This window comes from Dermacentor andersoni, chromosome 4 (assembly GCF_023375885.2).
Source record: "Dermacentor andersoni chromosome 4, qqDerAnde1_hic_scaffold, whole genome shotgun sequence".
Lineage (NCBI taxonomy): Eukaryota > Metazoa > Arthropoda > Arachnida > Ixodida > Ixodidae > Dermacentor > Dermacentor andersoni.
The window spans coordinates 99713016-99731361 of record NC_092817.1 but is presented as its reverse complement, the minus strand read 5'-3'; the positions used below and the strand labels follow the sequence as shown (position 1 = coordinate 99731361).

The window sequence follows — 18346 nt, the reverse complement described above, 5'->3', positions numbered from 1 at the left end:
AAAAATCGAAAGAACAAACTCGAATAGGCAATCAGTTGCGCAAAAAATTTTCTGCCAATTCTCCTGCTTCGCCCACAACGCAGCACCGCTTCTCATCAATGAAAAACCAACTGGCTCCTCCTCAAGCATATATGCCCTGAAGACGTCCCGTGAATATTCAATGCTTATTGCCACACGTACTGCTGCACTCGGCGCTGTGTGCGTGTGCTCTGCGCGTTAAAACGTGAACTGCCTCATCCCCGCAGTGGTCCTTTATTTTTTTTTTGGTAACTGCAGGACGTAAAGCACGCTCTGCACACGAGGACACAGCAATACCAAGAGAACCGACAGCCGGCACAGCCGAGGAACAGGCCGCAGTCACCGCAGATGCAAACACAAAGACAGAACCTCGAGGCACGATGAGCTGCACGACCAACGCTGCTGGCGATGCAAACATCAAGGAGCTGCCGGAATTGAACCCGAAGAGACACGACCCATCGATGAAGAGAAGGCAGAGGGGCCGATCAAAACGCACAAAGCTCGCTCAACGGTTGCAGCGGCGCCGCTGGAGCCACCTCAACGATACAGATTCACGCGCCCAGAAGAGGGAGAGAAACAGCACAGAATGGCCAAGATTAGCATGTCAAAACCGTCAGGGGCCGCCGCCGCCGCCGAGGCTGACACTGCGTCGAGCTTGATCGAGCCGCGAGCGTTCGACGCTCGCGTCAAACGGTGCAGACAGGCCGTGTATATTATAAGCACGCGCGAGGTCTTCCGAGGGCCGGGTCATCTCTCACCCGTGCGTTAGTTCGCTCTTGCTTCTTGACTTGCTTCTTCGCCCTTGCCTCGTTCCCTTTGCACGTCTCCCCTTCGGAAAGCTGGTATCTTTTCGAAGACAGCGAAATTGCGCTCTCATCTGCACGGCGCGTTTCTCTCTTTGATACTTCTGAACGCATGCGAGCCTCGGTAGCGTGCGGAGGACCCCTCCTCGCTGCCACAGGCCATTTGGAGGGAGATCCCGAACGGGGCTGGCACCGGTGGCCGCAGTGATGAGACCGCAAAGTTGACGCGATTGTGAAGGGCGCCCACTGCGCTTTGCGCGAGGCATACGTACGTGCCCGGACGTGCTGGAATGCGACGCTGAAATAGCCGCCAAATGGACGAGAAAGGTGCAAGGAGGTAGATCGACAGAATAGTCAGCCCTGGTTGAGCGAAATTGTGAAGACCAGAGAAAACCTTCGGTGACGCTTCCTGGAACTGTAGCGTGGCTACTGTGTTGTTTGTTAAACGTCTTCATGGCTGTCTGTGGAAGCTTAGAATTAAGTGTGCGGAAATGGGGAGGGTGTCAGGTAGCGGGGAAGAAGTGTTGAAGCCCGATGCTCTCTTGAACGTAAACAACGGCTCTATCAAAGTGCTGCCGTTGATAAAAAAAAAACAGAAATGGGACACGAAGAGAGATATGCATCACCCGCCGTGGTTGCTCAGTGGCTAATGGTGTTGGGCTGCTAAGCACGAGGTCACGAGATTAAATCCCCGACACTGTAGCCGCATTTCTATGGGGGCTAAATGCGAAAATAGCCGTGTACTTAGAATTAGGTGCACGTTAAAGAAACCCAGGTGGTCCAAATTATTCTCGAGTCCCTCACTACGGCGTGCCTCATAATTAATTATATTGTGGTCTTGGCACGAAACCCCATAATCCTATTTAATTTCTAGAGATATGCAACGTGAACAGCAACTCATTTCGCACGGTCATGGATCCCGTGGTTACCTCAACTTCGTGTAATGGTCATTTGGCTTTAATATGGCATGCGAGCCAATTCTTCTTCCCCTCCCTTCTCTCTATGAGTGAGTGAGTGAGTGAGTGAGTGAGTGAGTGAACGAGCGAGTGAGTGAGTGAGTGAGTGAGTGAGTGAGTGAGTGAGTGAGTGAGTGAGTGAGTGAGTGAGTGAGTGAGTGAGTGAGTGAGTGAGTGAGTGAGTGAGTGAGTTTAAAGGTAGAACTTCAAAGGAACTGCGACATTAGTCCCCAAGGAAGATCGCCAAGCTATCTTTCGCCTTACATCACCTCTCTCCCCCTCACTTCTTTCATCCGTGATACCGCCATTCATGGTCATAAAATATGCTATTCGTGTACCTTACCGCCGAAAGAATGACGTGGCAGCAGCTGTACAGGCCAATGCGCGCCACTGCATTCCGCCATCGCAGGTGAGGCAGCGTCTTCGGGCACGCAAAACTCTGCGAACGCTGCACAGAAGTTCACAGGAGCCCCCTTGTAAAACGTTCAGTTTACTGGTGACACGTACACGAATGAAAGAGCGACGAGCGGGCCGGCACGTCACCCTGTGTGGTGGTTTACGAGTCGGAGATCGTTGCGCCTTCGCTCAAGCCGCAGATAGCTTACCGCTTACAGGCACCGCGCTTGCAGTTCTGAGCCTTTGACGCTACCGCCGAGGAAGTGAAAAGGCATTCGATCATTTTATTTCCGTATTTCAGGTACGTTATTGATGACGTGTCGAATGTCGTCACTGTAGAATGGCGGCTGTGTACTGCTGAATGGTCGCATTCCATGCATGCGACAGTGCAACTCTAAACGCATGGTGGAAGCATGCATGGATAGTTGTAACGGAACAGAAGACTGGGATTACGATAACTTGTGTCTGACAGCTCGGGGCAAGCGAGGTAGTGAACTGCGAATTTGAAACCCCGATTCAAGCAGAAACTTACTCCGCTTTAGTGCGTGCATGCTTTGGCTGCAGCTAGAGCAGAGATGGCGGAGGATCAGCAGAATGCCCACCCGATGATCCTCGTCTGCTGACCAGCCGGTATATACCTGCTCGCACAGCGCCCTGATAGGCGAGCTTCAGTTGCAGGAACATTTCCTCCTCCTCCTGTTCATAGGTGTGCTTTGCCTCGATGCCTTAGAACTGTGTTAGTGAAACTTCCGTGCACGGTGTGCAAAGCGCCCGAACGGACGCACCGACAAGGGCGGTATACATATACAATCCACTTGGCTTACCGTGCGCTACAATGTGTGGCACTACATTTCCCGCTTGTCACGCGTCCAAGCGTGATAAAGCGTGACGCAGCGCAATGCTGTGATTTTCGAAAGCGACACTGCCCATTATAGCCTGACATTTTTCTCTAACATTGTGACAGTTTGTGGACCCTTTGCAAGGCGCCAAGTGCCGCCCGATGAGTGCGTGAGAAACTTGCATGTTTTATTTTTGTGTTGTTCTCCACCTTTATTTGTATTACATCCTCCTTCACTCGTCCTGCCACGCACTTTTACTCGCTCCTGTTTTCCATTCACAATTTTTCTGCACTTGCCTATTCTCTTCTCGACTTAGTGGGCGCTGCGCCCCTACAAGTGGCAGTTGCCAGCTAGCTCTCTTTCTCTTTTCTGTGACTGCTTTATGTAAGCAAGAAAAAAGCTTAATAATAATAATAATAATAATAATAATAATAATAATAATAATAATAATAATAATAATAATAATAATAATAATAATAATAATAATAATAATAATTCAACTTATCCTTTACGCGATCCGCTGGAGTTTTCTTTCTCCTGAGCTTCGTTGCAGCCAAAACGGCGCCAACATGTGCACCAGGGCTATGCTCTTGCACACCGCGGCCGGATACAGGACGATTTGCATGTGCGACAGCATTCAGATCTCTTGTCCTTTTCCCCTGATCCATGGTGAGTTCGATCGCAGCCAAGTGGTCACTCCGCAGCAAGCGCTACCATGGTCACCGTGATCTCATATAAGAAGCTGCTCTATAAGAATTTTCCATCACGTGAACATTATAGTGACTACTTCGCCTGTTTACATACTTATCATATGGACGGCAGAAATGGTGCCCATTGTGTACAGAAAGAAAGTCAGAAACAAGTATATTTCTTTCGGTCTATTTGCTGTTTATAAGTCTTCAAGGGCCGCTCCGACTGCGGAAAGTCTAAAACTATAATTGGCAAAAATGTTTAAAGCTATAGCGCTGTGCAGGTGTTTGCGATTGACCGTGACCGAACCAACCGAACCAACTAGAATATCGCCTGACTCGATGAACGTATTAAATTTAATCTTGACTTCAAGCCCCGGCCTTGCTTCTCTGGTAATACATCTACCATGTATCAGTGATCATGCGCTGCTCAGCTTTACTCTTTCCGCACCTTCGGTTCAAAAAACCATACATAACTACAAGAAAGCTAACTTTGACGCCATAAATAACGAGCTAGGTGAATTTATTGCAGTTTTTTTTTCACGCTTTTATTGACCGTTCTGTCCAGTCTAACTGGAACATGCTTGCAGCCGAAGTCGAACGCCTAACAGTAAAATACGTTCCTGTCCGCACAATGACTTCTAATCCCCAGGGACCATGGTATAATAGCCATATTCGACGTTTATCAAACAGGAGAAAACGCTTTTATCGACTAGCCAATCAGCCACCGAGTGAATCACGCCGGGAAAAATATGAAACTGCTTCTGATGAGTACGTAAATGCATCGAAGGTCGCCAAGGTTAAGTTCCAAACTAATGTCCTTCCATCATTGCTAAGCACCAATGTATCCAAATTATAGCGCCTAATTAACCCTTCTGCCGACAATAGCATCACATTGAATGAATGTTTGATGTTTTATGGCGCAAGGGCCAAGTATGGCCAAAGAGCGCCATGTCCGTGTTAATGAGTTTGCAGTGTATTCATGAGTTCTATGAAGTTGGTGTGACGTGGCTGTAGAGGGGCCTTAAGAATGGTCGCGCTAAAGTGCGTAAAATCTGCATAATAAGATTATGGCGATGACTTATGACGTGTACTATGAACATTAAGACGCATTTAAAGAGAATTATATGATGTCTAAAATATATCAGGTTATCTCAGGTATGCTAGAGCGCTACTGCCTCCTTAGAGCCCTTGAAACACAAGGGCCTGGAGGCATGTGCTATTCAAAACAATTATCGCAGCGGCATCCTCTGGAGCGAGGATGCTCTACGAATTTAATGGGCGTATAACGTGTAGAACTACATCCTTTAAGAAGTCGAGGACTGCCTTGGTGTTAAAAAGCGTTTCCTTACCAAGAAACATAGCCGGGTGTAGAGGGATGTAAAAACGGTATGCAAGCGGAAAATGTTTCTTTCTTTCAGGTTCGGCTTTCCGACACTCCAAGAGGACATGGAGGACGGTCAGCCTCTCACCGCATCTACCACAGGTTGGAGGTTCACTTCCAGTAAGTAGAAAATGATGGGTCCCAAATGTGTGTCCTATTCTGAGGCGACAGAATAGGACATCTGTTCGCCGAGATATTGTTGGGGAGGGCCAAAAACCTAACTGTGGCTTTATAACATGCAGTTTATTATTTATTTCTGCGTCCCACATGCGTTGCCAGTGGTTTCGCAGTTTTTTTCGTATGTAAGGTTTCAGATCTGTGAGAGGCACCAAAGCAGTATTCTTAACAGCAGGGGGTGCAATTGACGTAGCCATCTGGTCTGCCAGAACGTTACCTTCGTTTCCCTTGTGGCCAGGTACCCAGCATATGATGATATGCTGGCTAGATAGATAAGCTTTGCACAGGTCGGAATAGACCTTAGTAAGTACAGGATTTTTCTTTTTGTAGGGTGACATTAAGGCCTTCACCACACTTAGGGAGTCTGTATATATTACGGCTTTTTGGAGTTTTGATTTCCGTATATGCTTTACAGCCGACCATAATGCGTAGGCCTCTGCCGTAAAGATACTTGTTTCTGGATGTAGTACATCAGATTCCGAGAAGGATGAATAGCATCATATTGAATGATCCTTCCGCTGAATCTGTTCTTGCTCACTCTTGTGCTTCGGTTTTATACACAGAGTTCGACAAAAACTTCTCACCATTATCTAGCTCCCATTTACCTTTTATGAGTCGGTATAATTACTAAGTCATGGATCCCATCGTCATTGATACATATGGTGTTGCGCGACTCATTTACAATTTAAAATATCAGACTTCCCCAGGTTACGATACTATAAGTAATAAATTTTTGAAGAACATATCTAGTTACAGTTCCGTCATATTAACCAAACTTTTTGAACAATCACTGGACGCATCTACTTTGCCTGCACAATGGAAAACTGGGAAGGTGGTTCCCACCGACAAATCAGGTGTCAAATCTTCTCCCGCTAATTATAGACCAATATCTCTCACCGGCATCTGTTGCAAAATGCTGGAGCACATCATATATAGTCATCTGGTTAATTTTTTCGAAATTAATTCATTTTTAAAGTCAGCGCAGCATCGTTTCCGGATAACATACTCATGCGAAACACAGCTCATCTTGTTTACGCACAAGTTACAATGCATTCTAGATCAATCCTCATTTGCAGACTGCATTTTCCTAGATTTCTCTAAAGCATTTGATAAGGTATGTCACAAGCTATTACTATACAAACTAAGCCTTCTGAATCTTGACTTTAACCTGTTAAAATAGATAGAATGTATTCTAACCAATCGTTTTCAGTTCGTCAGTGCTAACGACCATAACTCTGCTTTCACTAAAGTATGCTCAGGTGTACCACAAGGTTCTGTACCAGGTCCTCTTTTATTTCCTATCTATATTAACGACCTTCCTTTCGAAATATCCTCAAATATTCACCTTTTTGCCGATGATTGCGCTGTTTTTCGCAAAATAAGTAACTCCAATGACATAACTGCACTGCAGGTCGATCTAAACATTATTTCTAGCTGGTGCAAGAAATGGGTAATGGAACTTAATATTACCAAATGCAAAGTAATAAGAATATCCCGAGCGGCTCATGCCTTACCTAAGTATTACCTGGATAACATTGCCCTTGAATCCATTGACAACTATAAGTACCTTGAAGTTCATATTACGACTAACCTGTCATGGGCTGTTCATACTAATTACATAATTAACAATGCCAACCGGACGTTAGGTTATTTGCGCCGAAATTTTCATTCCGCTCCGCCAACTTTAAAACTACTGCTGTATACGACACTAATACGCCCAAAATTAGAATATGCATCGGCTGTTTGGGATTCATGCCAAGTTAACCTAATTAATTCTCTGGAAGTTGTACAAAATAATTCCATTCGTTTCATTCTTTCTATCTATAATAGAACTGCAAGCATAAGCACTATGAAAGGTAACCTCAACTTACCGCCATTAGCTTCTCGCCGAAAAATATCCCGTCTAGCTCTGTTTCATAAATTATACTATCAGCCTGTGCTACGAAATGATTTAATTACGCCACCAATGTATGTTTCTCATCGCATTGATCCTTCTCTCAAACTAGGGTTTATATCGTGCCACACCAAAAGTCTTTTTCAGTCATTTCTTCCGCGAACATCTCGGGAATGGAACCACCTTCCTCCAGACATCATTACTATTACTGATAACAATGCCTTTAAACAAGCACTAGCTAATATTGTATAAGTAGCCGCCATATTGTACTCACCAAACATTATTACTGTCTAGTTTTCCTAACCTGACTTTATGTTCATTTCACTTGTACCTTAGCTAACATTGTATAATATCAGCAATGATTATTTCTATTTATTGTAACATGCTGCATTATTGTAATCTTTTGAAACTGTTCATACCACTCACCTCTGCAATGTCCCCTGGCCTAGAGAGTAATACAAATAAATAAATAAATAGTTCAATCGTGTCATTTATACATAAACGGGACGACCTCAACGAGCCTTTGAGCAAAACCTAAAGTCTTGGAGTTTTACTATAAAGGCGTTCTTGCGTTTGTTTTTGTTTTCCTTCTGTGTAAACTCGCTGAAGTCAAAGTATCAGAACCTATCTGCATGATCTTTGAGCAACGCATATTTAGTTATCAGGAGGATTATTTCAGCTTGGTTATAAGCGAATTAGTCCTCGTTGTTTTCGCTGAGTCACTCACAAGAGTATCCGATCGACCTTCAGAATGTTTCCGAATTATTTCTGACGTTCACGAGTCGTTCATTGTATCCAAACTTCCAACTGGCTTCCGCGGCTAACTCATTTTGCTCTACAACTTTTCTAGCAAACCAGAATCTGAATAACCACCCCCGCTTAGCGCAAGATATGTCGATGTAAACACTGAGATCAGTCAACCATGTTTCCCGTGTTTTTGACAAGGTCAGTCATGTCCCGAAATGTGCATGGAAATATAAAGTACCCAAATGGCATTATTAAAGGGAAAATCAAACATCCACCCATTCGTAGCAATTGCTACAAAGGAAACCCAAACGAGTTCCTCGAAAGAAAAGCCTCATAGTTGAAGAAAAATTCGTTCTGGTTGGGTACTTGAACCCTGGACCATCGCCTTTCCGGAGCAGCCGCTCTACCATCTGACCTAACCAGCCGGATAGCAGATGGCAGGGCGAAGATGAATTTGTCGACAACACGAAGCAAAGGCAAGAGTTGCGGTCTCATCACTGTCAATGTTCCAGAAAGGATGTTCCACATCCGCCGCCAAGGTTTGTGAGTGGTGGCGCTGGCTAACACTCCCAGGGTTCTACTAGGAAACATAAATACCCAAGAAAGTGGTTGGGGAAACGGCGCCGCGGTTACTCAATTGATAGAGCATCGCACGCGTAATGCGAAGACGTGGGATCGTCCCCACCTGCAGCAAGTTGTTCTTTTCATGCAATTTCATTTCCATTACTTTTCATTTCTTTATTTCATTTATTAAGCACAAGTAATTTCCCCTATGTTCGCCTTGGGGTCAGTGTTTGTTGGCTTCTTATGATATAAAAGTTTCCTGTGGCAGATAATACAATTCTAGTCGATGAGCTGGTTTACTGGAAGGGACGGGCATTACTTGCACAAAATTGAAATGAATAATGGAGTAATTAAAAAACAATAATTATGCTTTAACCTTATTATTACAATGTTGCTCATGACGCCATACTTGATGCGCTTGAATCGATTGGCCTTGGTGGCCGGGTGTACCGGTAGACTCTCAACTACTTACACATGACATTTGTTCTTTCTTTTTTCTTTTTTTTTGTACCCGCCGTGGTTGTTCAGTGGCTATGGCGTTGGGCTGCTGAGCACGAGGTGCCGGGATCGAAAACCAGCCACGGCGGCCGCATTTCGATGTGGGCGAAATGCGAAAACACCCGTGTACTTAGATTTAGCTGCACGTTGAGAGACCCCAGGTGGTCAAAATTTCCGGAGTCCTCCACCACGGCGTGCCTCATAATCAGAAGGTGGTTTTGGCACGTAAACCGCCATAATTTAATTTGTAACGTTCTTTTTTGTGCAGACCAATAACGGTCCGACTTCTGAACACTATACACACCGTTGTGTTCCCCAAGATGGCGTCTTGAGCCCCACACTATTTAACCTTGTTTTTGTCGTTCTCGTGGAACACATACCAAGTCCAAATATCAATGTACGCCGGTGACATCTGAGTGCGAACCTCGGGTGTAACACCTCCTCAAGTGCGCGCGAGGCTTCAGAAAGCCTCGATTTCAATATCAGCGTATCTTAGCAAACAAGGGCTCCAGATTTCACCTGAGAAATGCGCGCTGGTCGCGTTTACGCGGAAGCTAATGATGTCCGGCGCCATTTCCATCGATGTGCAGAACCTCTGTTGCACCAGGAGGCACATATTCTTTAGGGGTAATCATTGATCGATACCTGAGCTGTAGTTCCCATGTGGCCTACCTGAATAAACGTCTAACGGCCATTTCACACGTTTTCAAATTTCCTGGAGGGAAAACGTGGGGTACATCAGTACACGCGATGTTACAGCTCTACAAGCCGCTGTTTTTTGGCTATCTGAGGTACAGCTTACCTGTACTGAGCAATACCTGCAGAAGCAACGACCGCCCAATCGAGAGTGCTCAGGCGCAGGCACTCATGGTTTGTCTTGAATTGCCACGCTGCACATCGTTATCAGAAACAATAGCGATACCTCAAGATTACCCAGCCACAACTCGTATCACATTCCAAGTGCTCAGAGCCCACATCAGGCACATTGCCCGCGTTTCTTTATACCACCTCGCTGCAATGCCGATAGACCGGCCCAGTGCCTCTTTTGCCAGGAGATATCGGCGTACCGTGACTGCCTACCTAGAGATTATACGCCTACCGAGAGGCTCCTTGCACCTCCTTGGTGTTTGGCTTGCCCACAAGTTCGACTCTTGTTACCAGGAATTCGAACGAAAACAAGACTATCGTCGCCAGCTCTCAAGCGGCTATCTCTACTCATGCTGCATGATACCATACAAGGACTATCTTCAGATTTACACTCATGGCTCGAAATCTGTTGGCTGATCTACAGGAGCTGTGATCTTTCCCGAAAAAGCCATTACCAGTCGTTAACATCTACTCACCGGACAACATCGACTGCTGCGGAGTTTGCTGCACTTCGCAGCGCACTTCACACGATTCATGAAGATCTACTACGAAGATAGATATATTTACCGATTCGAAGGCAGCCCTGTGTTGTCTGCTGTGTGCTTTATATATACGTCGTGGACCACAAGACCAACTGGTGCTGGAAATCAACTAGAAGAAAAAGGACACGCCATCCCTTTTCAGTGGCTCCTGCAGGCCACTGCGGCATCATGGGCGACGAACATGCCGATGAAGCTGCTAGGAGGGCTCACGAAAATGCTGGGAAGGAACCTGTCCCGCTATCAAGAGCCTATTCAGCAACAAAGCTTCGCATACTCGCGTGTGATGCCACACGATGCATGTGGAACACGGTGTGTTTCAGGCATACTCGACTGCACCGCCTGGATCGATACTTTCGACTACATATTCCATCTGGACTTTTCCGAATCGAGATAACTGTTCTTTGCCGTCTGTGGCTTGGAATATCAAGCATATTGTCTGGTAAATAAACTTGAATTTGATTTGATGTGATGTGATTTGATTTTACGAATGTATTTGCGTGCCGCATCGGAATGGCTGAAAGTGCTGCCTGTGATAGTTGCGGCAGCGAGGAAACAATCGAACATATCCTCTGTCATTGTCCCCGCTACAGCTCCCAGAGACAGTCGCTCGTGACGGAGTTGGCACGCCTCGGCCGCTTTCTGAGCAGATGATTTAGAGTGTCGGCTGATGCGGTCTTCACACCAGAAGGCGATGAAGGCACTACTGAAGTTCCTCCGGGCCAGCGGCCTGCTTGAACTACTGTTATACTGCCGAGTTCCTTCGTGTGTGTGCGTGTGTGTTTTCTTTAATGCCCCCCTCTTTTTATGTGTGTGCATTTTTCTTTATCTTTGTCTCTCCCTTCCCCAGTGCAGTGTAACAAACTGGATATCTATGTTCCTGTTAACCTCCCCGCCTTTCGCATTTCATTCATCTCTCTCTCTCTCTCTATCTCCCTACGCTATCAAAAACAACATTCATGTCACAGAAGGTGCATGTTTTAATGACGATACACAGGTAACATCTGATTAACCACAAAGGGTCTTGCGCGTTCGCACCTTTCTATGCGTTGTCGCGACTGTGCTGTCATCCAGCTTTTGAAAGTACTATTGTGCTGTTCAGACGCCGTGAAAAGCTCTCACGTGAATTAACGGATGCTTATCACATTGGAAAGAAAGGCTCACTATGTGTTAGTCAGCCATCCATGTCGGTGCAAGATACCGAGGTTGCCTTCTTAGGTCTTGAGATAAAGTAATTGAATTGCCTCGTGCCATTTGTTATGGTGGTTAATCTGCCGTTACCTCTGCATCACCGTCAAAACACGCGCTTTCTGTGATACGAAGGTTCTTTCTGATAGTGTATCAGCGTATGCTGGAGGGGGGAGGGGGCTCAGGTCATGCGATGCGAGGTATATATTGGATGTTTCCTTTCAATAAATTTCAGTTGTTATTCAGTGCCATATTGCGTCCCCTTCGATTCCTTTTGTCCGTGTTTGTCGTGCTGCAGCTACCATGAAGCTCTAAATTTCCAAATTGGTGGAAGTATAGGTTGAGTTATGCACAGATATGAGTGATGTACAGGGGAACATTAAGGTACGCGCATTATTTATGGTTTATGCAATAAAATATTTAAACAGGCGCTCCGTTGCGTTATACGGTGGGTTTTGCGAACAGCGTCGGAATGTTTGCCCACTTGGAGAACAGCAAGTCACCGACTTTATATTTGGTAGATATATTAATTCGTTATGTTTGATGTGCAGACAGTTAAAATGTGTGGATTAGTTACGCCCTCTGTAGTAAATGACTTAATGCACCAAGCTTGACAGCGGCGTTTTAACGCGTGTTTTACTTGTGTCGTTGGAGAACAACATGTAGTATCGAGGTTAAACTCGCAGGAAATGGAGGCCACACGTTATACGACATAGACAGGCAGAGCTTTAAAGTGTTGGATTTAAATCATTGAAAGGAAATAACGCAGGTACACTAAAGAAACGGCTCCTCTCAAATTTGGGCTGCGATTCTTCAATTTCGCACGAGTTTGAAGTGTTTTTTTTTTTTTTTCATCGTTCATGTTCATAGCGCTTGCATCTTCCACGGCAGATGGTGACGTTTGTGTTTTATGCAGTCAGTTCCGCTACAACAAACGTTTCCCTGAAATAATTATTGTTCAACACTATATATGTGTAACTCCTCGCGCTTTTGATTGTTATTTTCGTTCTCGTCGTGGTAAATAATGGCTTCTCATAAGTTTAGAAGATATGACTGCCGCGGTTTTTCGTTCACGGCAGGGCAGCGCTTCGAGGATTCGCTTATGTGGTGTGACAGCGTCAGCGACGAGAATTTTAGGCGGTTTTGCGGGCACCTGCGTCGTGCCGTAGGCTGTGATAGTGCAGACGGGCCGCCTAGTCGCGTGAGTCATAGTTGTCGCTTGCCCGCTTGCCGATAGGTTGATTGACTTCGCAACACAGTAACTCCGCGGCCGTAGAGAGCGCGCTGTTCACCTCTGGTCCCTCCCTCGCGTTGTATCAAGATAGACAAAGTAAGCACGTTTGCATCCGACTACGACAGTGGAGCCTGATATGGCAGAACACGGTTTGTGCATGCAGCTGACACCAGGCACGAAAAGTGTTCTCGAGAACGTTTTGAGCTGGTGGCCTCAATTTTGCGAAAACGACAAGCTTTAACCTGAACATAAGGTTCTCTGCTTACATGGTGGTCTATCACGCAAAACGAGAGGATTGCGCCACATCACCAAAGTGAATCCCGAGCTGAGTTTGTATCGTGAGTCGACTTTTTAACCTATGCTGCGGCTTGACAATCACGTCACCCCTAAGCCTCCCGGTTCGTCAGAATATGGCGAAATGTCCAGAATAGAGCACCTACTCTAGCGTCCTTTGCAACTATATCAAGCTCGATCTCGGTTAAGCGGCATTACCAGCGGCGAGTCGAAGAGGTTGCACGAAGAATTCGGTCGCAAATTGGTCGAAAAACAACCAATTCGGTGAAGTAGACGGACCAATTTTCCAGCTCCGCGACTGCATGTCGCGAAGTTGCTGAGCTTATCAGCGGCGCAGAAAGGAGGACGTCGCAATACGATGACGGTTATTTGGCGTGCGGATGACGGTGCGAGCATAGTGCGAGCAGACGTCAACACCACCAATTGCGAAACATTTCGGTGTGGCGACGGCCAGCTCGCACTTGGCGGTACATGCGCCCTCTGCACGCGATCGGTCACGTGCCCTCTGCCTATCGCCAGTGTGAATGCCGCCTTAGAAAGCTCACCGAGCTACCTATTTTCGCGCCAGCGGGCAAGGACAGAAGGGAGGCGTGGAGAGAAAAGCAGCGTGACAGAGATGGGGCCGGAACACGGACGACGTGTGTGCCCGACCTCAGAAACGTGACCGGACCCCAACGATCCCACCGAATTTCAATTGGTATCCCATCGGATCGCGATCCCTGGAAAGGATCCCAGGGATGTCACCGTGGGATCCGTAATGGGACAGTAAAGAGCGCGAAAGAAAGTTCCCGTCCTATAGGGGTTAGTCATATTGTTTCGTTGTAGAAGCACTGCGGGACCAGTGTTCAGTATCACTTGAGCTTTGCTTACTATCAAAGTTACCTTTCGCGACCAGTTCAGGTGTCCGCCTGGAGCAAGATATAGTTACGAGGCCCGCGGCATGCGGTTCCCCAACTTTAAGAAACACCGTAAAAAGATATTCCATGTTGCACTTTGCCACACAATACATGCAAAATTGGGGAAACAGATGTCACGATGACGATTGCCGTGTCATCGCCGCGCAGCTGCACAGCGAGGTAATTGCGAACGCGGTGGGCAGCTAACGTGCCTCGTGCTTCTGTTTCGGAGCACATAAACGTTTTACAGTGGGATCGCGCGTAATCCTTCAATGTCACGAATAAATCACTCGGCCACATGAAAGCTGAAGCTTACCGATTATCGATCCTGTAAACCACCAGCCGAAGTACCACACTGTCAGTCAAGCACAAGATCCGAACGGCTCAGAGGAAGCAGACAGCAAGGAAGCCGCCGAAAAATCCTCGCGTTCGACGCAAACCACTCACACAGTTCCAGAAGAAGCACCAACAAAACGCACTGAAAAAGCACTGAAAAAGCGCACCACACCTAAGACGACAGCTGTCAGAGGACACAATACCACGCTGTAGCTCGGCACGTTACGGCGAAGATCTCCGAGTCATCACTGCTGCGCAGACGACGCCGACCAGAGGAAAGGATGCGGCATGACTGGCACGTTTGTCACACTCCTGGACGAGGGCACGTTGTCACGGGGCGCGCGGCATTCATCGAAGGAAACGCGCGAACGAGCGACGACGAACAACCACGCGCGACGCCGATCTCTGCCTCCGAGACCGGGACAAGTAACCGACCGACGGCGGGGGTGTGCTGGCCGCTGTCACGTGTTTTCGGTGCACGGCACGCGACCAGCCCGGTTCGGCCCGTTTGAAAACTCCTCTCAAAGTGAGCACAGCGGCGGCGCGCACGCCATCTGTGCGCGAGCAGCCGAGTCTGGCCGTGCTTGCCGGACCGGCCTATTGAGGAGATGAATAGCTCGGCGACGAGCGGCGGGCCGCCACGAGAAGTGGCCTCGCGCCGCTGGTTCCTTTGTGTCGCCAGATTCTTTTGTACAAGTCCCTTTTCCTTTCTGTCTTTCTCTCTCTCTCTCTTTTTTTACCCTTTATCTTTTATTCTACATTGCGGCGATGGGCGGCACGAACGCTTTCTGCGTTTCAGAGGTTGGCGTGAACGCCCAAAAAGAAACGCGCAGTAGTAAAGCGTGTCCACGCGCGCGAGCATTTCTGCTGGCTTTGCATCCCCGTTTCGTTGCATGAGCAAACGGGGCCAGCGGACATGGTTACATGGTTAGACACGCGCGCCTGGTTCCTTTCGTATCGACTTCGTCTTTTCTGTTCGTGTTCTTATATATATATATATATATATATATATATATATATATATATATATATATATATATATATATTAAGCGAAGAAAGGGGGGTAACAGAGGGGCCCGATTTTTAATCATATCATGTGCTTGCTAATTGAAATAAAGAAATTATAAATTAATGCACATGTATACGCTTTACCGTTCCCTGCCGTGAAATTTCCTGCCCTGTCCCGCTTTTTGCAGCAACATGCGCGAGAACCCTCGCGAAATATATATATATATATATATATATATATATATATATATATATATATATTGTTACGAAAGATGTTTGTTTACACTGTGAAACGATATCGAGGAGGAAGCCACAGGGAAGGGCCAACCGGCACGGAGTGCAGTCGAGCTCACGCGCACCTACTCTAATTCTTTCTCTGCCCCCGTCGCGAAGTTCTGCGACATTTTTCCCCGGCACAGCCGAAGCTCGTTGAGCGAGCTAGAGGGACCTGTGATGGCACTGATTGAGCCTGGCCACATGACCAACTTGCGTCGCGCGTGAACGCCGATTACTTGCCGTCACTTTGGCGACGACATAGTTCACATCACTCAAGCGAGTGAATATAACGAATGGTCCCCTGCAAGTGGCGAGAAACTTGCCGCATAATCCCATTTTGCGAACGAGTGTCCATAGCCAAACATACTAACCGGGAGTAAAGCTGACGGGGATATGGTTGGCATCGTAGCGAGTCTTGTCTAGTCCTGGCCTTGTGAGGACAACGTCCTAAGATACGCCAGTCGACGTGCTTCTTCAGGACGACAATATATTCTGCGCTCATCAGAAAAAGTGCCTATGAACGTTTCCTTGTTCTTAGATGTTTTATTAGTAAGTGTGACGGTCCAAATGCATCCCACGTGGGTGCTTCTGACCATGCTTTCAAAACGGGAATAATCACGATTTTCATTTCCCTACTTATGAAAAAGCGCGTGCAGTGCGCACGAGGGATCGAACAAGGTTACATAACATTCTATATATAGTTCCTGTTTAGAAGTAATTCAGCTGAACTGATCATGCAACGCTTAGAAGAGGTCATGCATCATTATTTAATTATGGTCTCCAAGAGAAGCTGAAAATAAAAGAAGTTAGGTAATGAGTCAGAGTGGTAGGTGGATTGATGAAATCTGGAAAATTACGCGTTTGTATATAGGACTGGTTCGGTTCGCGCAAACGAGGAGTAATTGGAGACTCATTACATATTACATCAGTTAAAATGGTCGTAACGATAACGCTGACAATGATAACGCAGCCTGATGACTTTTCCTGACCCCTATTATGTGGGCGCGACGACATGTGGTCAGCCGTCAGTGCTTCCTTACAATCTAGTCATATCGCGTACGTAGCCGCTATCAACTTCTATTTACGGACGCAATTCATCTGCCTTGGGCGTCTGTTCGCTTTGGCGCTTCCCTTACCCTGGCGCACTCTTGGAGCAAGCATTTAAAGTAGCAAGAGGCTGACGCGCCTTAGAGAAGAATCTTAACGGTTAGAGGCATATAATGAAGTTTCACCATTATTTATGCGTTGTCTTTCGAAAGTTATACGCACGACCTTTCCTCTAATAGTTATGGCCTAAGTAAGCTCTTCCAACTTACGCACAAATGTCCCACTCCAATGTCAACTGCTTCAACTGCAAGGACTCGTTATATCACTATTACAAGACAAATAATCAACTTGCGGTGCGTTTTCAAAAAGTCATTTCATTCATTTTTCAGGCACTCGACGAGTGCCGCCTATTGGCGTGCTCAGACCAGTGCTAGCGAAATCACCATGCAATAGTAACATATGAAGTTTTAAAGAGACCTGATGGATGAATGGATGATCGGATAAACGTTTATTGAATTCAAGAAATATAATTAGGCGAAAATGTCAAGGGTCGGTTCCCTATTTCAGGACTCCAGTGGCTACCGCTGCTCGCCCAGCTTCATTCAGAAGACCCTTTTGGATCGCCAGGTCAACTCGGGCGAGGATGGCCTCCCAAAGCTGCCCCAACATCGCAAGTATCAGAGGTTATTGTGCCTCCATTGGCTTGTTCTGGCATTCCCGTGTTGCCTGAATCTTTCCGTTCACAGAAACAGACGCGTAGTTTCACTCTTGTTGACCGCGTGGAACATTATCTAGCTTGGCTCTGCGTCAAGTATAACTGGCTCTACGCCGTTAGGGATCGTACCTTTTATGCACAGCGCCTCAAAATCATGTGCCGCATGGCAGACAAAAAAACAACCTTGCTATGCCTTGTTTTTCTTTTAGCCCTTGCCGTATAAGCCGCGAGCGTCCACAGAAAAGTCACATTACCACAAAAGGAGGTATATCACAAGTCCTGCTTTTGCTGCGACCAACTAGCAATCGCTCAGACCAAGCATGATCGCCCACCGACGCCAAACGTGGAACAAGGTATACTTCGATTGCTGTGTACTTGGTCGTAGTCTCCAAGAACGACAGAGAGACGTACAGAAGAACCAAGCTTTAAATCAAAATAAACCAAACCTTCTCTTCGAAATCACACATATGCGTGCTCGATGTGAGGGACACAGCCAGAAAGGCGCTAATTTACTGTTACAGAACGTGAATGCAGAAACCATATTACATACATGTCACGGCGCTACTAACGTTGAGGCATCTGTCATTTGGAAAGACGAGACAGTGTATAAACAAATGGACACGCACTATATTGAGCGTATGCAAGGAAAAAAAATTACGCGCCAAGTTGAAGCAAGTACACAACATGCAAGAAAGCCATGCAGAAAGTCTAGAAAGCCCAACTATATAAAGACAGACAGCATAGCCACAAAAGTAGCAAGTTTACCGGGTCATGCACAACATGTTTAGCCAGTCGACGCTGGTGCAGTATTCATCAGGTGAGAATGATCGATGCTGCTGTGAAGATGGGCATGGTGGAGACGGGAAAGAGCCGCCCGCCCTTGCGGTGTTCGCCAGCCGGAGCTCGGGCACGGCGCTGGAGACTGTGCCGCCTGGGTCGGACGCCCTTCGTTCTCCAACCGCAAGCCGCAGGAAGAAGTTG

At 46.7% G+C, this 18346-nt stretch overlaps 1 long non-coding RNA gene across 1 annotated transcript in view; it reads right to left on the bottom strand.

Annotated features, from left to right (window-relative positions):
• The window catches only part of LOC140217355 (uncharacterized), a 255033-nt gene extending 240255 nt beyond the window's left edge, over positions 1-14778 (bottom strand). Inside the window, exon 1 of the long non-coding RNA XR_011893886.1 lies at positions 14300-14778. This is a non-coding gene — a long non-coding RNA (uncharacterized lncRNA). The remainder of the gene's footprint in view (positions 1-14299) is intronic.
• Between the last annotated feature and the right edge of the window lie 3568 nt (positions 14779-18346).